The sequence below is a fragment of the Strix aluco genome, chromosome 4 (genome assembly GCF_031877795.1).
Source record: "Strix aluco isolate bStrAlu1 chromosome 4, bStrAlu1.hap1, whole genome shotgun sequence".
Lineage (NCBI taxonomy): Eukaryota > Metazoa > Chordata > Aves > Strigiformes > Strigidae > Strix > Strix aluco.
In genome coordinates, this window is record NC_133934.1 from 123938911 (window position 1) to 123964992 (window position 26082).

The following is a 26082-nucleotide window of genomic DNA, read 5'->3' on the forward strand; positions in this document are numbered from 1 at the left end:
ATCAATTTCAAAGGAAAGCAGCATTCATACAATTTTTGTAAAACAGAGCTCAGATTAACAAACGAACCCGTTATAGCAACTCTACTACTATTGTGTGCTTGAGATCTTGAACAACATGTTGTAGAAGCAATTTAATCATCATCTGCTATTAAGAAAATAAAGTTCACAAAAAACGTCCAGGCTGAAGTGGAGAATGCAAACACAACACCATTCAAGGCTTAATTCTATGATACACCGCTACTTTCACTGGAGACTGACATTCACCATCATTAACTTACACTCCAAAGAAGGATGAAAGAACTGTCAAACAGATCAAGTTTGATTAATTGGTATTTCTAAAAACAGTGTCATTTATAGCTCTATATGAATATACATGAATATGTATATGAATACACAGCAAGACTATAATTCTGCAACAAGTTTTCAGATTCAATCATTACCCCCATGTTGACACTTCCCATAGCAAAATCGATTTTACTGAAACACAGTGAGGATTATTTGCTGTATTATGAACATATAACATGCATCAATAGGAACATTTTCACACAAAATAGTATGTGCTTGACCAATAAAGTAAGCAGAATATACTACTTGCTATTTTTGCTCTGTTTTCTTAATTCTCAGCAGTTAAAAGACTTAATAAAATAATAAAAGGAATGTCAACTTCTTAGTGGTTTGTTAGTTTACTATGTGCATCAAAAGAGTACACTGAGAGCTTAGTTTATCCGATGTTCATGTACACAAGAGGCTAACAACAGCAGAGTTGCAGAAATGAAATGTGCATTTTTACTCTGAAAGGATGCCCTCAGATTAGAGGGCACTTCCCTTCCTTTGATCTACTTTTTTTTTTAAAGGCACAAATGCTCTGTCAGCACCAGCATCCAGTGAATGACCTTCCAAGCCACAATACAACACATAAATTAAAAAAATTGCTGATTTTAACTAGAAAAATTTTAATAGTAAAGAATTGATGTTTGTTGCTCAAAACTTGGACACACTAGTGAAAAGTCAACCTAATGTGGAACTTCTTATTGTTGACACAAGAATATGTCAAGTTAAGGAATACCTGGTAAACACTGGAAGCTGTTAGTAATAGTATAGTAGTTTTAAGGATGAAGTACCATGCATCTGTTTTAATTAAAACCACGTGCACAACAGTTACTAGTTGCAAGTTCAAAAGACCTATGAAATATTACAAGGTCATAGTATATAGCTGCATAGTTTTAAAAAGTTCTGATAGAGATGCAAGGACACCAAAGTACTTCACATCAATTCTCTTCATTGCTTAAACGCTTAAAAGAATAAACATGGATTGCAGTACAAATAAAGATGCTACATGTTTTCTGACTTGACATGGTGAAGCACAATTGATTCTTCTTTTGCTTACAGCACTGCCATAGTGACAGGATTCAATATGTTAGCAAACTGCATCCCACAAAGAATAACCAAGATCTTGGCAAGGTTCAATTGATGATACCAGTCAGCACACACCAATCTCATATGCATTAGGCTTGGGTAAGGTCTACAACTGCTGCGTCCAAAGGAAAGTAAAGGTAGAGGGAAAAGTGGTATAGTTATGACACCACACTTCGTATCACCATAATTGTTCGCCCCACATTCCTACAGGCTATATTCATCTGTGGCACAGAAGATGCAAAAAATGCGGTCCTGCAGAATTCCAACAAGAAGCGCGAGAGAATCCCCCCCCAAACATCTCTGGAGAAACTGAAGATCCCAAAACCAGGTCACCGGAAAGCCGTTCCACTGGCCAGGTCTCTCCCAAATGCCTCACAGCAGGCAGCACTGAAACCCAAGATAAGCCAAGGAGTCAGAGAAAATCATTAGGCCTCACCCATTACAAAAAAGACCACTTCTCTTAGCAACCTTTCTAAGGTTACAGGCTTACAGGAGATAAAGGGCCTGGGGAAGAAAAGTACTTGTGACTGCTCTCTTGATTACCTGCCTTAATATAGTACAAAAAAGGAGAATGGACTTCAGAATTCACTGTTATTAGCAAGCAGGCAACAATTAATTGATTAACAATTTCTTTTAGAAGACCGACTGTAAATACAAGCTGGAGGAGGGGGAAAAAAAAAAAAAAAAAAAAGAAGGGATAAAAGTGTAATCGGTTACTTTTCAAGAGTATTATGTTTAATTCTAACTTCCACTCTTTCTTATGCTACCTATAATCCCCCATAAAACTTGAAACCATTTAAGTGGTATCAATAAAATCTATGATGTTACATGAACATAACAGGGGTTTCTACATAGCTTGCATACATTTATGTTGACCGACAAGGATATCCTAGTCAAAGAAAAATGGGCTGAAATCAAATGGAAATCCATTAAGATACAGTTCAGCACAAGTTATAACCAGACTCAAATGACTCAAGATCAGACTCATTTTAAGTTGGGACGGTATTAAACAAAAATTTAAAAATGACTAAAGCATTAAAATAACTAATAAAAGTTTGTTTTCTTTTTTCCTTCAGTTAAGTACCTGGAGGTGTGGGAACAAAATGAAAAATATAATTAAGTTCTTCTCAAGAAAAACCACTCTAGAACACTACATGAATTTCATGCCAGCATTACCACGTTGATGAGCCATGCAAACTATAGGGGCAAAGTAAAAAAAAAAAAAACCCTAACCAAAAAACCCACAAGCAAACAAACAACAAAAAAACCCCCAAGGCCCTGTGAAATAAAACCCCAAAACCTGATCGTTCTGGTCATATCTGCTTTTCTTTATTAAGGAAGTTGCCATTCACACTGTAAAATAAAATTGCAAGAAGCATAATGCAATAGTATTTCTTACTGTTCTTAGGAATTTGGGGTGTCTTGGGAACCAAATAACACCTAACGCCTAGCTTTTTCTACTTGGAAACAGGGAACATATAAGAGAGTCAATTTTAGGGGGTCCTAATATGCACAGCACAAGAAAAGGGCAGCAGAAATCAGTAAAATCAGTATTCCATGTTCCCAACCTTCCCACAGAGACCATGCCATGGTTTTGGTTTTTTCTCTGGTTTGGGTTTGTTTTGTTTGGGGGTTTTTTATTTTATTTTTCCATGTTTCCCTTAATTCTCTAATGTCTCTTTCACAGCTGTACAACCCTTTCCAAAACATCACTAAGAACAGACTTCCCCGGCCACCCTCATGCCACTATTTGGAGCAGGGAGCACACTGGTACTTGGGGTGCAGATGGATTGAGGTCCACAGCAGAGCTGAACTCCTTAACGCAATGACTTGAAATTAAACATGCAGTTCGTTACAGATGTTCACAGTTAGTTACTGAAAAACAGCAAATCATTTTCTTCTCAGCAGATGGATATGCAGAGTTTTCAAGGAATTCTGCAACATTTTACTCTTGTGCTAATGCACAGCCAAACATTTAGGCCTCCAAATTTAATAACCTGCAATATTACCATTGTATCCACTTTCATTTGAAAGAACTGAAAATTGAGCAACTGCTCTAATAAATCTGTGTAAATACCTATGATACTTTAATAATCTATAAAATAATATCAAACAATATCAAACTGACACTACTAAGTGGCATGTGTGATTTATGTCCAGTGCACAGGACTGTATACCCTTATTAAAATAAAAATTTAAAGAAATTTAAACTTTCATCTGAATGACTGATAACTCTTCTCATTTTCAGGTCTTTGCTATGAGTTAATTTGCAGGCTTGTAAGTTTTCTCTTTAGCCTTTTAAATCAGTACAGAGCTTTTGAAATACTCTTGAGTATTCACAGATTCTAAGGAAACTGGCTTAATGAAAGCAAGTACTAACACATCTAACAACGGTAATCCAGATAGAATCACAGCCTTTAACAAAATCAAGTGTTTTATAAAGTTATCAGAAAAATTGACAGAAAGTACTGTACATTTTTTTTAGGCATGGAATAACAATTGTTACTACAAGGGCTGAAATGCTATTTCTAAAATGGTCAAAGCAATTCAGTTTCTCTCTTAATGGCCTTTTTTCAAAATAATCCAAATTCAACCAGCCCATCCCTTCTCATCAGTCATCTCTGCAGTCTGTCTTCTGCATCCTTTTATCAAATAAAGACACAAAAATCTGATAGCATACTTTTACTGCAAGTCTCTAACATATGTAAAAAAAATTTATGTTTATACTACATTCATATTTTAATTAAAATAATTTACAAGTAACTGACTTGGGATCATAGAAAAGTAAATCTATGCATCAAAGGAGCAAAGCTGCATCCAGTGAACTGAGCTATGCTTCTCCTCTCAGTGGTAGTAAAAAACCAAGAGGGAGATGCTGAACACCAGGACCAGTTCCCTGATCCACTTTAGCCTGTAGTTTTGCAAAGAAGGATCTAACACCGGGAAGTGAAGATGCAGGGAGGGATTGAGCTGCTTAAACCAGCACAGCAACTGTAGGGAAAAATCACGGGATTGCAGACGCAAGACAGGATAGGGTCTAGAATTAGTATAAACCAAGACAAATGATGCAGATTACATATCAAATATTAAGCAAAACTAGGATATGTTCACACATGCTACCCTGCACCCACATATGTACTATCAGAACATTTATTAATAATTAAAATCAAAATTCCCTCAGAGTAACTATTGTTTCCAGTATATACATTAACTGTTATTAATTAGCTTGATGACGATGTTTGCATAAAGAACTACTATCATCTTCTCATATGTTAGTAAAAGCAAACACCACCATGTTAAGCATGAAAAATAAAAGGATGTACTAAAACTGAAGTAAGTCTAGAATAGGGGACATAAAGATTAATAGTATTTTTTTTTTTGCTCACATTAAAGAACTTCCTTATAATTTTGCAGCATGAGAACTGTGTATCCACTTGCCTCCACCCACCGAGATTGTTTTCTATATTCTTTGCCTATCAACTCAATGGCAAAATAATTTCCCAATTTTTCTTCAGTTTCTGTATCTTCCAGTTATTAAATAAAACTAGGATCATTATTGTTCTAAGTTAGTAAAATCCGCTTGTGCCAAAAAAGCTCTAAAAAACCAAAGAAATCCCACCTGCTTTGCTGCCACTCACCAAGCCACCAAGCTAAACATAACCAACTACTGAGGCAAGGACCTACCTGCACAACGTAGGCAGTTGTGCATACATCTCTTCATATTTACATCTATCCCCCACAGGTCACTATGAAGATTCTATTTTGTAAGAAGCTAACTTTCTAGGTTTTATTCAGATAAAACTTGCAAAATTGAATTTGAAAGTCTTTTGGTCTAGAGAAGTTCACTTCAAGAGAAGATCTAGCGACACTCAGCTCAAAGCTTTCGCTAACTCAGGGTCCTGTTGTACATATACCCTAGTATATAACAAGCCACATCTCTATAAGCCACTTTTCACAGTACAATATTGGTCTTAAGATGCCAAGAAGTACAAATGTTTGCCCTCTCTTTCTTATACATATTTCTTGAGAAAAGTAATCACTATCCTAATTGCATTCATTTAATTTTCGTGACTGGCTGTCAATATTATGAATGCTTTGTGAAGTCAGTAATCATTCATTTATAATAGGTGCTTTTTTCAAAGCTATTTTCCCAACCCATTCTCTATACTTAATAATTATACAGGCAGGGCAGCAGTTAGGCATTGTGTTCCAAATATGTAAAGTCTAACCAGTACCGCATTATTCACACAGCAATAAATACAGTGGGACAAACTCAAGCTGACTTTTATGAGTGAACACACACAAAAAGAAAAGTGCAACACTGTTTCCAGCACATTCAAAATGCACAATTAGACGTGTAACACAGGACATACTCCACCACTTTTCCTCATAATCAGTGTTTCTACAGATAATCAATCACAAAATTGAGTATTATTTCCCTGACCGTCAATTTCTCCTTGATTAAATTGAACAAGTTCTCATCAAGTGGGAGTCTCCTGGGTAGTTCCGCAGGGATCCTGGATACTGCAAATCCCTCTACTGCTTGGCAATACTCTCTGATCATTTCAGAGAGGTTTTTATGAAAGCCGTGTAGATCTATGATTTGAGCACCTTGAGTGTATATGCGATACCATTACAAGCAAGAGGGCACAGACATAACGCTACACACGGCCAAAATTTCATAGCGTAGATATACTTCTAAACACATTAACTGAAATTCTGCCTTTACTCACTTACGTAAAAATCTTAGGAACTTCAGCCCCCTACTAGAACACATGGATGAAGGGCTGCCATTTCTTTCATCTCAAGACCAAAACTTAAAAACACATTGCCAATAAGAAAAATTTCGATAAAGTATAGTTTTAAAAACTATGAAGTTTATGAAACTTCAGTTAAATTTTTTGCATACTTCCACAGCAGGCACGGTGCAGGCAAGAGTTCAAGCCTCCTCACATTCACCCGTAGGGCTCAATACAGAGCCATAGCAGGCAAGGTGTCAAGGAAAAGATTCCTTTAAGCTATGCTTTGTCAAACTGTGACCAACACTTGTTCATCCCATCACTGACTCCACCAATGGTGTCTGTGCTGTGAACATCTTTCAACTTGGAAGTTGACCAAGGTTGGTTGTCAAAGCTACTGATGAGCCATAGCACAATACTATTACATCCATACTGGTTGCAAAAGGACTGTATTACTGCAATTTAGCATCAATGATGTGTCACCCTCAAGTGAGTAGAGAGCTTCCGAGGTGCCATAGGTTTTACAAGTTTGGGTACTCTTACTCATCACTAACTTTACATGATGAATCTGTTATGAAAGAAAGTTATATCAAACATCTTGGATAATGATAAGCAATCAAGGAAATACATAGTAGATAGTCATAATTCATGAGCAACTAATAGAAGACGAGATTACCAGGGTATTTGGGTACACCAGTTGCTGTTCTAGGTCCCACAAAAATAGAGACTCACAAGATATTTGCTAGTATATAGTGTCCCTCACACTAGTAATAATAATCACCACTTAGTAGTAACAGTGTCTTTTCACAATGAAGCAGCAATACCTTCTTCCTTTGGTAAGTTGACAACACTTTTCAACAACTGTGAATATTATGAGAAGGGAACTGAGTGGGAAGCCAAAGAAGGCAGAGCAACAACATAAAAAGGTATTAAAGGACCAAGAGAGAAAGAGAATGAGGTAGAGCATGAGCAGCAGACTTGGAAAATACAGAGAGGAAAAAATTATTTGGGGAATAGGTAACACAATGAAAGCAGCAGAATATTTTAAAAGGAAAAAATTGGAGTTTAAAATGTTTAAGCAAAACAGCAATGCGTGTTAGTGGTTAGGGGCTAGATTTGACTAAGCAGCTACAGATCTGGAGGTTCCTGACACTCTGACATCTTTAATATATCCCATCCCATTATTTATCGTGAGTTTGCATCGACATCAAATTAACACTTATTCTTTATCACAGGTTTTGTAGGTTGCTTTCTTTCCACACTCCCTTTTTACTAATGTTTTGAAAATGATGATTACCAATTTTTACCTTTTTTAAAGGGAAGCAAAAAGTCTGGCAAAAATACACATAACTGTTATTTCAATTTTCTAAATTGAGTACGTGGCACAAAATCCCCAAATAAGACAAAAATACTATGCTGAAAGACTGAGAATTATTGTGGCCCATTTTCCTGGACTGACTCAAGTTTCTTTTATACTGACTCAGAAAGTTTATGCTAGTTGTTTTAGGTCAGTTATTACTGAATCTCACTTTCAAAGTACAAGCTAACCTTCATTCAGAAAAGTCAAAGTCTGTTCATTTGCTGAACAGTCACCAGAGAGAGCTGCTGTCCATGTTTGTCCTGCCACTTGAGAATACTGACCTGAGGTAGTGAAGAAATTATCAGGATACCTTTGCCACACACCTTCTGCCTAACCTTCCACTGCTAGATATGAAAGACATAACTTTTTCATTTCAAGGTCTTCTCCAAAGGTAAGGGGGAAAAAAAAAAACAGGGTGTGTATGTGGGTAGATTTTAAACATTCTTTAAAAAGAAGAAAAAAAAAAAACAACTCCAGGAATTGTTCATCTTGTACATTCTATGTTTATATAAACATTTATAGGATTTGTGGGTGGGTTTTTTGTTTTTCTGGTTGTTTGCTTTCAGTTTTTTCTAGGTACTGACCAGTTAATTTAGCTAGGCGTGTAAAAAGCCAACCCAGTACTATGCTGGGACACAAAACTAAAACCTGGTGGAGTTTCAGAGTTCCCAGAGCTGTGTTAGAACATTCTTAGGCTAAGAATCAAAATGTCCACAAACCCAAAGATCTCAGAATTTTAACATCATGTTCCATCACAAACACAAGACTCTACATGAAAAATCTCTGCCCTTGGGTTTCCTGAGACTCCAGGATTAGTATGTAACGAAGTATCACTCCTTATACCTTTGCTTAATTCAAGCTGGTAACGCCTCTAGTGCTGAACCTTCCACTGGTTCCTTTCAGCTGTTACCAGGAGGAGCTCTACACCAGAATTAAACACAGAATTTTTGAGTAGCAAAAGCTACAGGTGGAGCAAATGCAAATAGAAAATAAGCTGAACTTACCTACTTGCTTAGCTCTTCTACCCTAAAACACATCACAAAGACCAGAGACAGGAACACCATGTAAACAAAGCCATCTCATTTTCCAAGCTATTTCTCAAATTACAGATGTAGAGCAAAGCTACACAATAGTAACTGATGCCTGCTAGCTGATGCCTGCGAGCAGTTGGTGGCTGCAAGTTGAGGCCTGTAACAACTAGTGATCCATTATACCTTAAACATTAAGAAATTCTTTTACCAAACAATGCTGAACTTTGTCATTAATGAGGCCTAAGTGATCAAAATGTACAGAGAAAATATCCTAACCTTGAAAATAGATACATCCTGAAAGAAATGCTCAAATAAGGTGGATAAGAAAGAACATCTTGGCCGGACAACAGAGTTAGGAAACATCCAAGGAGAAGAAGTTGTCCTCCAAAGACTCGTGACCATAAAAGGGGAAAAGGAGTAGGGGCCTAACTCCCTAAACGACCACCTGAGATGCCACACGTGCATAGTGCAATTTTGCAAGGCCATCATTATGTAAATGTAATCGATAGGCAGAAAGGTGGAGACTTCTTCAAAAATGTATGAATGTTCATGTCTTTAAGGTATATAAAGGATAAACTTCTGTTTCAGTGCATGCACGTTACGTGGAATGATCCCCTGTACATCCAGCGCTGCAATAAAGAATGCCTGCCTTCTAAAAACTTCAAACTAAGTCTTAGAGGGTTCTTTTGAGACCGAATTTACGGTAACAGTTTGGCACCCCAGATGGGACCCTGCTTCTGAATCTCAACGGATCCGTGGGATCGCAGGACCTCCAGCCGGCACCGAGGGATTCTCAGGAAGAACCTCCGATCCCTGGACCAAAGAGCTCGGAGCAAATCCCCTGGTAGGATTAAAGGCATTCTTTTTGGATTTCCGGTTGCCTGCCTGTAAGACGTGGTGAAAGCCTCGCAGGGTTGGTCCAGAAGGATACCCGAGGGGTTCAAGTCCCCTCTCAAGTAAGTGCTACCAGATAAAAGTTTGGATGACGCCTGGGTTTTTGGCTTGGGGTTAGAGTCCCACTGAAAGAGCCACAAGGGTTCGAGACCCCTTACTCCATGCTCTATAATGGGGACGCCCAGAGTATCGGAGGATTGTGGGTTTGAGTCCGTCTGGTCTGAAAATATTGTGGGCTTGAATCACACCTGGGCTGAAATATTGTGAGCTTGAGTCCCACCTGGTCTGAAACTTGTATAGGGGTTCAAGTCCCCTTTGGGAGAACTGCGGGTTCAAGTCCCACCCGTTAGTCTTGGTAACTTTGAATTACATTCTTTGGTCGCTGAATTATGATTTTTAGATTACGTGCTTTGTTTACGAGATCACAGTTTCTGACTTTGTGCACTAGATTATGGTTTTTGGCTTTGTATATTAATAAGGTTTAACTAAGATGGGCACAAAACAATCTAAAAATAATATTTTGATAAAGTCTCCATTAGGATGTATTTTAAGGAACTGGAAACAAATAGCAGAGTCCCCCAATGGTTAATACACTAAGCTGTGTATTGTAGTTCCGTGTTAGGTTATTGTTTTGTGTTGTTATGTACTATTTTGTTTTGTGTTGTTATTGTACTATTTTGTTTATCGTATTCTTCTGTGATGGGTTCTGTCCAATCACAGAATGAAGGAATGCTGAAGGCTGGTCCTTTAGACTGCATATTGAAACACTGGAAAGATCTGGGGGAGAATCATTAACCTGAAAGAAACTGATTGAATATTGTAATCATTGACAGCCCTTATATACTTTTGATGATCAGGAGAAATGATCTAAGAGCGGAAGTATAAACTATAATACTGTGTTGCAATTGATGTTGTTTTTTAAACATGAAGGAAAATGGAATGAGACGCCATATGTGAATTTGTTCTTTGCATTGTGGGATAACTATGATGTACATAAGGAATGTGGTTTGATTGTAAGTGAAAGCGATGTATTGGAGAAGCAAAAGGGGGGTGAACGGAAGGCAAAAGGAACAAAGGGATAGTGACTCAGTTTTGACAAGGAAGAAGGTTTCAGTCTGGTGGCGGGTAGGACTAGGTAGGAAAATGCTCAGAAAAAGCTCAGGAGGAGGAAGAGAGGCTAAATACAAGGGATGGTCCAGACAGTTTTATGCCAGCATAAAAACCAGACTGGAATCTAAATACAGGGGCAGGCAGATTGGTGAATAAAAAGGATCAACAGTTGACTACTTTGTTCGTAAGTCAGTCAGCACCTTAAACCAAGATCATCCCTGGTAAGAATTGAACAGTATCCTCTAAAGCTGGAAGCTAGAAACAGATTGTTGCCAATAATTCAGAAATTCTTAAAGTACAAGTTATTAGTAGAATGTGAGTCAAAATACAACACCCCCATTTTGCCAGTTAAAAAAGCCAATAGTAAGGATTACTGGTTGGTCCAGGACCTGAGGGTAATAAATCAGATAACCCAGGATATTCATCCTGTAGTGTCAAATCTATACACATTGTTAACAACCCTCACTGAAGAACAGGGTTGGTTCACAGCCTTAGACTTGAAAGATGCCTTTTTCTGCATTCCCCTTGATACTAATAGTCAGGAGCTCTTTGCTTTTGAGTGGAAAATCCAGAAACAGGGAGAAAAACAAAATATACTCAGACAGCTTTACCTCAAGGCTTTAGGAATAGCCTGACAGTCTTTGGAAGTCAATTGGCAAAATGTTAGAAATTTGGAGGAAAAAAAAAAAAAAAAAATAAAATCAAAGAACTGTATTACAGTATGTGTATGACATTTTGATTGCAGCAGAGACTGAGGAACAATGTCTTGCCTTCACCACAAGCCTTTTGAATTTCCTGGGCATCAGCAGATACCGAACGTCAAAGGACAAGGCCCAAATTGCCCAAGAATCAGTTACATATTTGGGATTTGAAATCCTGAAAGGCCAGAGACAGCTAGGATCTGAGCACAAAAAGGCTATCTGCTGCCTCCCTGAGCCCAAAACTTGAGAGAATTATGAGCGTTCCTGGGAATGGTGGGATGGTGCTGCTGATCATTAACTATAGAGGTGTTAAAAGATTCCCACAATGAGTATCTTGACTGAACTGATAACGGCAGAACTACATTTAAGCAATTAAAATGGTAGCAGCAACAGTATTGCTAATCCAAGAAGTCTGCAAGTTTACTGTGAGACAAAAGATTACTGTATATGTTCCACACATGGTGGTTACTGTGTTAGAACAAAAAGGGGGGCATTGGCTGGCTCCCAGCCGCATGTTAAAATACCAAGTGGTGTTGCTAGAACAGGACGATGTTCACCTTAAAACCACCTCAATTGTTAACCCTGCTGTGTTTCTCTCGACTGACCAAGCAGAAGGAGTGCCAGAGCACGATTGTTTGCAGACTACCGAAGAAGGCTACTCCAGTCAACCAGACCTCAAGAACACCCCATTACAGAACCCGGATTAGGAGCTGTACACCGACAGAAGCAACTTTGTTGAAGATAGAAAGCAAATGGCCAGGTATGCCATAACCACCGTTGACAAGGTAATAGATTCACGAACTTTGTCTTCAAAGATGTCTGCCAGAAAGCTGAATTAATAGCCCTCAAGAGAACACTAGACCCATGTGAAGGAAAACGACCCAACATATGGACAGACTCCAAGTATGCCTTCAGGGTAGTCCATGCCCACAGGGCTATTTTGGAAAGAAAGAGGGTTGTTATCAGCACAAGTAACTGCAACTAAACATGTCCCCCAGATCCAAGAATTACAGGAAAGCATTCAAAACCAACAGCATTTGGCAACTGCAGTTATGCATTGTAACGCCTACCAGACAGGTAAAACCACACCAGAACTGGGTAATCAATTGGCAGATAAAGCTGCAAAGGAGGCTGTAGAAAAAGGCGTCCTAGCCCTGGTACCTGAAAAAGAAATAATCTTACCAGACACATCACCCAAATATGAGAAAAAGGATGGTAAATAGATAACTCAGTTACAGGCCAAAGAGCAGGTTGAATAGGTGGGCCGTTATGCTTACTGGACAGGTAATTATCCCACCCTCTTTGATGAGAGAAATTGATAGGAAGGAACATAATAAAGTACATTGGGGAACAGAGAATTTGGTGAAACGACAGCAGCCAACCAGTTTAAAAATTTATTAATACAAGACTCAAGACAAGTGGTTAGATACAATAACTCAATGACAACTACTTAACTAGATAACTGGATAAGCAAGCTCCATGCTACACATTTTTACTTGGATCTAGTCATAATTCATTAAAGAGAAAGAAAAGAGGGGGGAGAGAGAGAAAGATATCACCACCCGTGGATCCAGCGGTATCCTGTTGGTCCTCTTGATTCTTGGTGTCTTGGTGGTAGGGAGTGTCCCCTTAGCTCCTGATGGTACCATTTTCATACAGTCTGAGTCCCAAAGTCTCTGCCCAGTTCAAGAAACTTCATGCATATGCATGGTGAGTGTGGTGTCATGCGATGGTAGGTGTAGTCTGGTTCGGCGGAGGCTCAGTGTGTTCCGTGTGGTCACAGGGAGACTATTCCAGGGGTCACATCATACAAGACCCTTCCTCTAAGTCAACGAACTAGCACCCTACACCTGTGCAGTTAGTTGTTGACAGTCATCAAAACCACAGAACATTGTTCAGTCCTACCTCCACAGGGCTAGAAACCCGTGTCTCGTTCTTGCTTCCCTGTACCAAGAAATATTTAAGGCAAATGTCAGTCCATCCGTCCGCCACACCACCCCGTGGCTTAAACACTGATTGGTACTGTTTCCTGAAGTCCTCGTAGTCCTTGTCCACGGGGGTGATATGCACATAACAGTTAGAAAGAAGTATAGAAGAAATAGAAGTGACAGTACATATAATCATGCATCACATGGTAGCTATGCTAATTAACAACATCTTCTTTTAACCATAACATTATTTCAATCTAACTGATTTTACAAAATCAAAATGTGTCCCAGGCCGACTTTGAAAACTTGCTTACGGCTCTGAAGAATCAGGAGGAGTTGATTGTCTACCATGACAATCGCAAGGCAAACAAACATATATTAAAAGAATAATTGCAGCAATAGGTAACAGAGTAAGTGCCCCAAAATGGAGTAACAGAATTGTATACATTTTGTCTTCTTCTCTTGCGACTCTTCTAGTAATATCAGTTCACAGATGGCGTCTCTGTCATGACAGGAGAGTGCCTTCTTAGCGTTACTGCCAGGGTTCCAGCAATATGAAGCTTGTCATGGTTGTTGATTGCAGCCCTCATGGTCAGTGAAATAATCTCACCAACAGAAAGATTTCTTTCACTCAGCTGATGGCAACGCTACCTTGGTCCGCCAGAGTTGGGGTCTGCATACGCAGCAAGAAAATGGATTTCCACGCCCCCAGCTCAGAGCGCATGTGTGGTTTGGGCCTGGGTATTCTCGTCACAGATTCTTCCCGCCTTACGGTTCTGTTGTTTCAACTCCAATACAAATTACCAATGATATTTGCCATATCTACCTCTCACACCCCATGGGTAGTGGAGCAGCAGTCTCCTCTTAAATTGAAATTAAGGAAATCATTGAGTTTTATGTTTGGTCTGTGACAATTATGATAGCTATGGGTCAAGTCTGGCCAGAACCAAAATAGAATCAGAATCTATTGTTAGGTCTGTACACATTTACCAGAACGCTCCTTAGGAACACCAAAGTACACAAGGATTCCAATCCCTGACGATACCCCCTTACATGATAATATTACCATTACTCGAGGCCAGAGCTATGGACAAATTAAAATGAGCACAGACTTTTCAGTGGGGCAGTGCTAATACAAATACTCAACAAGAACTCCAAATAGAAGAACCACAAGTATCCTATAACTATACTTACATACAGCGATGTCATCTAAATGATACAACTCCATACTGTAAAGACAACTATGCTATAGATGTAAGACTAACCAAGGGGTGTAACAGTTACATGAAATATGCAGATGGACAATTTGATCTAGCCCTCTTAGATCGGTTTAAACAAAACAAAACCAAACCCTCAATTAGGTGGCCTGTACCCTGAACAGAAGGAATAGGATGGTATTAGCTATGTGGTAACTGAGCTTGGAAAATACTACCCCTAAGATGGAAAGAAGTGCACGCCCTAGGAGCCCTAGTCCAAATATGACAATCGTTAATAAGCTGCATGAACAGAGTGGATGGGTGAGCATCTTCCTTAAACAAACCAGAAAGGCTCACAATGCTATAACAGACCATCCTTACAAATTGAAGTGTCCAGTTTATCTCAGGTAGATTACAAAATCAAATAGCCCTTGACTTACTATTGGCTTCACGAGAGGGTGTCTGCACTGTGATTAACACAAGCTGTTGTGTATATGTAAATCAGAATAGTAGAATTTCCATGAATTTGGCAGAAATTTAGGACCAGACAAAGGTCCTGCATCAGGTCACCAAGGCAAATATGTCCTGAGGCTTTGAAAAATTGTAGCACAAACTTACTTCTTGGCTACCAAATTAGACAAGGTTGAAAAATTTGTTTGTAACAATCACAATGATAATCTGTATCTGTGTTCCAACATGTATCATGATTCAACATTGTAATTCTTGTTCACAATTATGCTTTAGTATCAAATATAGGAAATTAATACAGAATAAGGATAATGTAATATCCTGTAAGTCTCAAAGGGGGGAGTTGATGCCTGCTAGCTGATGCCTGCGAGCAGTTGGTGGCTGCAAGTTGAGGCCTGTAACAATTAGTGATCCATTATACCTTAAACATTAAGAAATTCTTTTACCAAACAATGCTGAACTTTGCATTTAACAAAGCCTGAGTGATTAAATGCACAGAGAAAATATCCTAAGCTTGAGAATAGATACATCCTGGCAGAAATACTCAAACAAGGTGGATAAGAAAGAACATCTTGGCTGGACAACAGAGTTGGGAAACATCCAAGGAGAAGAAATTGTCCTCCAAAGACTCGTGACCATAAAAGGGAAAAAGGAGTAGGGGTTAACTCCCCAGACGACCACCGATGACCACCCGAGACCCCCACGCATATGTAGTGTAATTTTGCAAGGCCATCATTATGTAAATGTAATCGATAGGCAGAAAGGCGGAGACTTCTTGGAAAAATGCATGAATATTCATGTATTTAAGGTATATAAAGGATAAACTTCTGTTTCAGTGCATGCACGTTAGGTGGAACAATCCCCCGTGCATCCAGCGCTGCAATAAAGAATGCCTGCCTTCTAAAAACTTCAAACTAAGTCTTAGAGGGTTCTTTTGAGACCAAATTTATGGTAACATAATTTAGTGCTCCACTGGGTCACCCTACTGCCATTTTCCTTTCCTTTAAAATCACTAACAGTCATTCAGGCTGGTTTTCAGTGTATTTTTAATTGCCCAGATAGTTTCTAGGACCCTGCCATCCTCCATCCATTCCTAAATTCTTAGTAGAGCACTGGAATTCCAAACATCAATAGAGACACAATTCTCAGCTCATTATTTCAACTTTGTCATGCTATGCTTGTATCACTTTTATCTTGTACTTTGTTAATTTTAGAGAGAATGATGGATTACACTGCAGCTTCAACTTTATCTTGCTCTATCGTGTGCAATTTTTTTTTTTGGCATTGTAAATGAATGGCAAACATCAGAAAACGGCAAGACTAGCAATCTATAATGAACGTCTCATGGTTTCCAGGTTCCTTGGATGGCAAAAACTCTAAAACCCAGGAAAATGTTTACAAGTTCCAGGCTACTAAGAAATACCTTTGCAAAAAAATCACGACAGCCTGCTGACCTAAGACAGAAGAATCCTTAAGAGGATTATAGTCTTCTTCTTGATAAGATTCTTATCAGATCACAATTTTTTTCTGCATGACATGAGAAGCTTTTGCTCTATACTGATCATTAAATACAAGAACACAAACATGCCACTGCAATCTTACAGCTACCTTCCACTCCAACTGCGGTCACAAGGCAGTTCAGGATTTGCATTGGAATTTATTTGTTTGATGCATTAAGTACATAATGAAATCATGATAAAATTATGTATCTCTACATGCTTCCTGTAAGGGTGCAAAAATTATGCCCTGCTTAGTAAGGGCTCTGAAACTACCATCCATCCAAATAAAAATATGCAATATTCATTTTGCTCAAACTACAGAGTTGCTCTGTGAAATTTATTCAGAAATACTTAGACATTTGTAAAAAAACTGAACTAAAAGCATAGGAAACCCAAACCATAACTCTCATCTAAATGGGCTCAGAATAAGTGCCAGGATTGCTACTCTGCTTGATACTGACCCACTAATTTACCCCAGAAGTCACAGGAGTACTTAATTCTCCAGTGAAAGAAGTAATTAAGTGAGAGCTATTACACATACAGCTCTGGCTTTTATTTAAAAATATTTACATTTATTAACTTCAATAATATATATACATATAAAATATAGATTTCTATAACCCTATTTATACATTTAGAAGAGTTTAATTGAACCCTGAACACATAACTTAAATTCCCTTCTCATTTGATAGGATAAATTTAGTCAAGAACGTATTCTACTGTATGCTAATTTACCACAAAAGTCTCCCAACATTTTCCAGTAATGCACTACACAATCCAACTGTTCATCATGCATTTGCTCTCATTCTCTCCACAGAGGGAGAAATGTGTGTAATGGAGTAAGAATTTTATGGACACGTGTAAGATGCTATGTTTGTATAAGAAAGACAAAATTTAATAAACATACTCCAAAATTATGATGGAAGATGTGGAAACAAGCTGGGAGTTCATTCTGAAGTCCCCAAATGGCCCCCACTGAAAGCTCAACTTCTTACACACGTTTCCTCTTTACTGCCAAAGCTCCAGCATGACAGAAGAACAATATCACTAGGTTTGGCCTTCATTACTCATTTAGTCTTCTAAATACTAGTTTCAGCCCACTGAGATCCTCTGCAATCAGACACAACACCTTCAGTTGGATTCAATGTTATGCCAAAAACAAGCCAGGGTTGCAGGGGGTGATGCATCTGCAGCGGCGTGTCCCTCAGGAACACCAGCCACAGCACTCACTGCTCATCGGCGTTTCCAGAGCACAAGAACATAACCCCCACTACATCCCAGCTGAGCCACGAGAAAACAGGAAAACCTGAAGGTACATCTTGATCTACACACTGGGATAACATCTCTTTGCCAACTTAGAAACTAGAAAGCATTACTCAAAAGATGCTACGTGAGGACTTTGCATCCACGAGCAATCCACACGGTTTCTTCGTCAAGAAAGGAGGTTAGCACATCATTCCCTCCTTCGAGATATGTTCCTTGCATAAGGCCTTCTAGTGCTTAGGTTCAACCAGCTGCCCTGAGATATGCCCGTTGGTAAGGCACAGACTACGTTACCCAATACCTTATGACAATAACTCAAATTAGTCAGGCTGTTAGTTAAGGGAACACCCTTTCTCATATTGCCAAGTCCAGTAGATCTGTCTAAATGACCTTAAATAAGTAAACTTTATTTTGCTTTTACAATTACTGTAGAGCTCTCCCACATTCCTTGGTACACAGAAATATATCCCTGTTCTAGACCATTTCTACAGCAACCTCTCGATCTTCAGATTATTCAGGATCTGGAACTATTCATAAACATACGGGAAAAACATGACATTTCTATAATACTACCCTATAAGATGTCAAGTTAGTCTCTGTTATGCTGGGTATTTAATGTTATTTGCATTGTCATTACATATGTCTACGTAAAAATACCAGCTATTCCTTTAAAAATAGGACCTTCTCCATCACAGAATGGCACAACTCAGTTTTAAAACAACATGAGAGATTCATTTACTAGTAATCATCATTCAGCTTGAGAGTCCACTGTTCTGTTATACCTAAACCTGGTATTTTTGCTAAAACTTGGAAATCTGACTGACACAGAGTATTAGGCCACTTTTCTATCTTTTAAACAGCAACCTTTTTTTGCTGCTTGAATCCTAAATGGGGTAGAGACATTTTGTCTCCGTAACACAAGGTTCTAGAGAGCAAAGACCTCATTTCTGAGTATTTGTAATTGTCTAAACAAGAACCCTTATCATAGCCTTGCATTACCATAATGTGCAGTAATGTTTTCTCAGAACATCTTTACCTCTGACCTCTTCCAAAAACATTGAATAAAAAAATGCAGTTTTCTTTTGGCAGAATATATTTACCTGCATGCATGCATATCAATCATAGGTCTTTTTGTCCCCGAGAAATGCCAACTGCTACTGGACAGACAAATCTATCTGATGATCACTGGGCCTTGGCACCTGAAATGAACTTCTCTAGAGATTACTTAGCTCCTCTGGCATATGACTATCATTCTACAACACTATATTACCTTTAAAAATAAATATTTGACCCACTACAAATAAGAGTTTATTTCTTATGATTCATAAATAAGTTTGAGAAAACTGAAAACTACACAGACAAGGTTATGTCATGAAACTAATGTAACCAAAGGCATCTTTCTATTGGGCATCAAGTCACTTTGCAAAACTTTATTAGCTTAGACTGTTACAAATATTCACCAGACATAACAGTTTAGGCATTAAATACAATTAAAACATTTCCTCTGTGGTTAACAAACAATACTCTTCATCATCAACTGCTACCCACTCTAGCTCTTCCAAACTAACCATTAGTTAAGGTGCTTCTCTATTGAAGATAAGCTGAAATTAGATTACCAACAATATTTATCCTCAGCTGTACTGTGGTCACAAGCTTCATCTTCAGTTGGCATCCTGGCCAAATTGAAGTCAATGGGAGTGTTACGCTGGTTCATTAGAATTGCGAATACACCTTTGGTCTAACTGGCAGAAAGCTCATTGCTTACTAATCAAAAAAAAGGAAGAGCAATCTCAGCAGTTATGTATTCCACGAAAAATTAATGGAGAAAAACTCAGCAGCAAAAGTGTGTGTTTTGCAGGTTTATACATATATAGGTAAGTCTGAAAGCTCATCTTCATAAGTGAGGTGATCCAAATACTCTATTAATAAATTAGCAGAACTTTTAAAAGGCATTTTTATAGTCTTTGCAGGTACAGATCACTGATCAAGAAAGCATGTATAGTACAGCAAACATGCTTTGTATCTACCCATATGAATACACAGATCATACATTCTCTAGCCTGCCTACACTGTCTAGGAAGTAGCAGTCTCACTACTAGATCACTAGCACTCAACTTACTATCACTCTTAACTTACACACATCCTCTGTGTATTTAAAGGTAGGACTTCAGGTGCATCCTTTCTTGCCATCTTTATTTTTCATGAAATATCAAATTAACTAATGCATTATTAAATGACAAGTAGAGCATGCCATTTACAATAAAAATTAGTATTTTAAGTAACTACTGAAGTTTATCAAGGGAAGGCAGACAGCATTCTACATTCACTTCACTTTACATTCAGGCTGTATCAGCAGGCACATCTACAGATGGCCCTTTCCAAATCCAGTAGCCAACGTGCAGTGAAAGTAGGTCAGTGAAGAACAAAAGAGTTTTAAACTATACTAACCCAGTGGCTTCTGTATCCTACAGAAATGAGAGAGAAGGACTGTCAAAATTGTTGCGGTCACAGAACGGCTACAGCTGTAAAGGCTAGAAAGCAAAATACAATCCCATGCCATCAAGTTCTCCTCCCTGTACCTGGCATATTACTTAATTATTTGGTCTCAGAGATTCTGGCAGTAGTCAACTAATCGCCTTCAAGCAAACCTACTGAAGCAGCACTTCTGTGTGCCTTACTCCTTCCTCTGACAGAGGCATTAAAGTATCAATCCTTCACATAAGACCTAACAATCTAGCGAGCTTTACTCCCACTCCTCTGGTTCCTGTCATTTTCAGAGGATGTTACAGCTTGTTTCATTTTCATATCAATGCTAGAATTCTCTCTCTTGTCAGAAGGGAGTGAAGAACCCAGCTCAGGCATTCCTTCGGCAGCAGAGGCCCTTCCGTTTGAGGGTACAATTTGGTATTGCTTCTTGTCATTCCTCTGGGCTGCTCCTGCCTTTGCCTGCTCATGGAGTTTCTCACAATCATGTCTGTAATACTCCTTTCTGAAGCTTGCCTCTCTGTCTTGCTCCTCTCAGTCTGCAGCTGAAGACCTTCTCCAAAACAGCCCCCAGCTTCTCCAAATGCCATCTATTTTTACCTAGGCACCGCCGTCTCATTCCGGATGCTGCTAATTGGCCCCTTAGTCACAACTGGAAAAGTAACCTAGTTGAGTAACTCTTTCTGAGCTGCTGCATTGAGGAATCGGTATGCCTCATACTTGCATAAATTAAAATGAGGAAGCTTCCAGTAAATTTGTTCCCATGCAAGATGAAGCCCAGAGTTTAATACAAATTAATCAGAATTTAACCTCTAAGATTCTACAGCAGCTTCACTCACACACTTTTTTTAAAGTAATGACCTTCCCACATGAGAGTTTTATGCATTTAAAGTTCTAAATCCTGTAAGGAAGCACCACATAAAATAGGAGATAGCTGTAGCACTAGAGATCAACTGTACTCTACCTATTCAGCAATCTTCCCCCCCCGCCCCCGACACACACATTACCTAGACCAATCTGTAAACTTGCAAGGATCTACTCAAAAGGAATGGTAGAAAACCCGTGTAAAGTTGGATTTTTAAAGAGTAAAACAAGTGATGACAATATACACAAACAAATCATTCTGAAACATGTTTTTCCACACAGACTTCTTTCTTATATACATGACATAAACCAGCTGGTTTCACAGCTACAAAATGATGTTTTGGACAACTCAGCAAGCCCTGCTTACTTCTTAATCATTTTATTAATGAAAAGTTAAGTTGAAGCATCCTGGAATTTCCTCCCAACTATTCTACTTCTGCATAGTTATCAACCAAATTGGTACAAACAGGAAAAACAGATGATGAGACAGACAGACTAGTTAGGCAGCTTTTACTAGGAAAACAGTGGGAAAAGTAAATAACTAAATGATCTAAATTCATTCTAAATTACTTTACAGTCATTGTAATACTTTATTCCACTAGAAAGGCAAATTTAAATGCCGAGTATTTAAAACCCATTACTTCAGAAACACAGAACGCAAATGAGAAAATTACCATTTTATTAAGAGAACTTGACTCATTTTTACTAATGAAGACCATGATCATTTAATACTAATATAATGAATCCCTTCTAGAAATTCTGAGGTTACACAGACAAACACAGCATGCATTTTTGATAACATGAATGCAACTATCAGTTGTCCTGAACATCATCTGTAAAAACTAAAAGCAGAGCTTTTCAACAGATTAGCAATTCTGGATTCAGTTAAATACTGGCAGGATTAATACTATTTCCTAGGACGAAAGAAAGATCCTGTTCCACCCCATAAAGGCGGCACAGGCTGCCAAGAGTAAAGGGAAGGGCCTTCAGCTGTGGATCATTAAGAAATTGCCATTTAAAAAAAATGGGATGTTTTGGAGAACACAGCATCCAGTAAAATGGTGGAGTACTTTTTCCATGTAGACCCAAGAGAACTTGAAATGATTTATTCTGCAAATGAGAAACTGAATGCTTCTATGATGGTTTGTTTTGCTGAGAAAGGAACTTCTTTGCACTTGAAGGCAAAAAGGATGTGATTCTGCTAAAAAGAATGAACACGTACAGCAGACTTCAAAATCCTTGCCCTGCAAACCACCACCACCATTTGCCCCACACATCCCTACCTCCCGTTCTCACATTAGCATTGTTTGGTTTGGTTGATGTTATTTTTGTTTTTAAAGAAACAGTTCCGTATGACTATGTACAACTTTGGTCCAGACTGAGGACTCAAGTAATACAGCAAGAACTGAAGTTAATTATATTCTAGAAAAGGCATGCACATCTATTTGGGTTCAAATGTATGGTGCCTCAAAACCAATGAGGAATCCTTGCTTCCCATGACAGCGCTGTGAGGGACATTCAGGGCCCGGAGGAAGTAAGGAGTGAAGAGGGAGAGCAAGCCCCTATAGGACAAGTAGAGCCCATCACAGGAGCACCAGGCAACCTGGGCCCTAGAAACCAGCTCAGAAGCATCTCCCTCACTCTTTCTCCAACTCCCAAGACTCATGCTTATTGATTCAAAATGTTGGAGAAATGTAGGGGAGTTTCCAGCTGTGGACACAGCTGTGATGGGACAGGACATGGTTATTCCTAGTTACACACATTCTCCATGGGATGTTCAGGCATAGCCAGTTTGCACAGACCAAGGCCTGATGGTTGTTGATCACTTTAAAAGAGGCTCCTCTTCTCCAGTTGCCGAGGGAGATGCGGCAGGCAGGTGAGTCAGCCTCAGAGCTACAATATCTGTGACAAACCTAGAGACTCAAGCGATCTCTGGTGGTACTGAGCTCCAATCAGTCCAAATGCCCTGGGTTGGGCTCAGCTGCTAGAGGACACCACTGACTTTCCATGGCATGCCTCCACCGAGCATGCTTCCCCCCTGGCTTGGACTAGCAGGTCCCTACTGCCCACGGGGCTTTTCTGCCATGTCAGAGTCATCTCCCACACTCAACCAGGCCTACCAGAGATGGAGAAGCTGTCCCGAGTTGTTTGTCCTCACTCAGATAAGGTGCAAAGAACAGCCCAGTTTGTCCTCTCTCACTGCACACAGCCTTACCTGGACACACAGGTTTCCTTGGCCTAATGGGAGGATACAGTAAGACAGAGGAAATGAAAAAAAGGCTGCTTGTGCAATGAAGACAAAAATGGCAGGTTCTTCTGCTTTGGGCACTACGAGATAATCCTTCCTTGAGGCATCGGCACCACCTTAGGGCAGTCATGGTGCAAGTATTTACCCCCAGCCCTCCCTTCAAGAGCTCAGATCACCTGAAAAAAATTGAGTTACTCCAAAATTTAACCAGCTTGTAGACAGATGCAAATTTATGCATCAGTATTTTCAAAGTACTAAAGCACTGTCTTAAAAGACAAACAAAATTGTATTATTGTACAATAATATACTTCACCTGTTCACAAATAAAATTTTATTATCATTTCTCCACATCCTCACTAGCTCCAAGTAACAGCATGCTAAGTAATCCTTGAATTTTCTTCTTCTTTTTCCAGTGTTAAAAAGTGCTCAGTTAAAAAAGTTGAGGGAAAAGTGGTTTAGATATTAGAGCAAGCTCAGATACCGCAAACGGTTTGCCTGCAGTAGCACTTCTCTCTCACTTGCAGAATAAATTAGCTGAAGCAGAGCTCTCTCTGTACTCTCTGTATGCAACCCAGTTCCAGTATCAGGCAGCTCTAATTCCCCTCCGCTGCACCGCACCTGACACAGCCCAGCTCCTCTTCTACAACAGGTCTGGCCAGTTCCTCTCTGCTTCCTGATTCATGACTGAGCAACAACTTCCCTTGGTTCTCCCCCTTTCCTGATCATCCTACCTTTTCTTGTCACTACTTAGCAAGCTGCCATTAACCCTTTACTTCTGGGTAGGTCTAAGATAACCATCATAAATAATTTTATGTTTCTGGGCTTCCTGCACCCTGAAAAAAAAGAAGACGAGAGAAAAGAGGGAAAAAAAGAGAAAAGAGGGAAAAAAAGAGAAAAGAGGGAAAAAAAGAGAAAAGAGGGAAAAAAAGAGAAAAGAGGGAAAAAAAGAGAAAAGAGGGGAAAAAAAGAGAAAAGAGGGAAAAAAGAGAAAAGAGGGAAAAAAGAGAAAAGAGGGAAAAAGAGAAAAGAGGGAAAAAGAGAAAAGAGGGAAACACATAACTAAAATAACAAAAAAGGAAGCTTTTTTTCTTAATATAAGTAATGAACTCATTGAATTCTGTAGAAGAATTTTAGAATTTTAGAACTATTTGAAAATGTTTAGGTAAAAATCCCACCAAAAACTGATGACCAGAAGAGACGTATGTATTTTAATAATTGAAACTCCTGACGTTTTCAGAATGTCCAAGGGGTGGAATACGCTGGCTAACAGGAAGTGTACAAAATTCCCACTGGACTGGTATTTTGAAATTAAGCATCTATGCCTAATAAGTAATGCCTGTGTCCTTTCTTAAACCAAAGAGAAACACAGTATATTTTTCCTATAGAAATACTTAAGAACACATGACTGGTACAAAAGCTCCTGGATTTATAACTTTCACATAAAAACTTGGAAAACTGAAATTCTAACTTGTTTTTAAAAGCCAATTTTACCTTTATTCTGCATCTAATTCTCTACCTCCAACTGGAGGAGAACCAACTCAGGCCCTGGCATGTTCAATGACAACTTCAAAACTTGTCTTAACTTCAATAAAGAGATGTGCAAAAAATAAAATAGACTGCAAACTCTCTGTTGAATTAAAATACAAATATAGTCCCTCTTAACATCCTTCGACACAGAGATCAGCCCTTGCCTTGTTAATGTAACCTACCACCTAACACACTAGCCAGAGTAACGCAGACAACACACACCTCCCTTAACATGCCCACCTTTCAAACAGTGGACCTGATTCGGCAATCCTTAATCAGGCAAAGTGCTAAAACAATCAAATTGGACTTGTTTCTGAATAAGACAAAACCAGTTTTAATTCTGAAATGCAGGAAAAACTGTTACAACGTGGAGACTTTATCAGATCTTAGGGCTCTCAAGGCTAGGAGAATTCTGAATATAGGATCAGGTTACAAGTTGAACTAATTTCCACTCACTGTCTCATAAAGCTCATCATACATCTGTAAATACAAGCCAAATAAAAGTATCATTTAAAAAAATAAAGATCAGCTCTCCTCTTCGTCTACTGCTTACAGCATACGTAGACAGAATATTTTTAAATGATACCTGTCAATGAAAGTTTACAACTTCTTAAGAAGGCTGCCTCAAGTTACAAACCAAACCAAAAAGCATCCTATACAAAACTCAGAACCTGAAACATAAACAATTAGAAAAAGCAAAAGAACAGAAAACAACAACAAAATAACAGCAAAAAACCACCAACACCTTATCCTTTGATTATGCATGAAAATGTTACAATCAGTAGTCACTCAAAATAGTACCTCAGGAAAGCCATCCTTTAAGTACGTAAGAAACTGTAATAAAAAAAATAAAAGTTTTTTAATTTTTTCAGACCTCTACTACTTGAAAAATCTTACCTTCATTACATCCACAAGATAAATACTGCTTCTTTCCATCAAGGTAGGACTCTAAAGAACATCCATTCCTCCTTTTAACCTGAGTGCTTACTGAAGGTATGTTTAAAAGTCCAACACTAGCCTACAGTCTAATTCACTTGTCTAACGAGTGAATTATATTCATAACTGGCTGGTGATTAACACTAAACAACCCAACACTCACACAAACAGCACAGCAAATCATTCTTTTCAAACTGCCAATCGTTGAGGTCAAAACATTCACGCTTTTAAGGCAAATTACAATCAACTTCCTCCCCACCCATTCTATTATTTGTTATTCATGCATTGACAAGAGCATGGAAACCACAAAAAATCATGGGTATCTTGGAAGAACCTACACTACCCTAAAGATGAGACACCATTTAAAAACCAAGAAAGGGAAAGGGCTTCTTGAGTTTTAAAATCAAAAAAACACCAA

General features: G+C 38.7%; 1 protein-coding gene across 5 annotated transcripts in view; it reads right to left on the minus strand.

The window, feature by feature from the left end:
• Positions 1–26082, minus strand: part of PPP2R5E (protein phosphatase 2 regulatory subunit B'epsilon) — an 80626-nt gene that overhangs the window by 30571 nt on the left and 23973 nt on the right. The window lies entirely within an intron of this gene.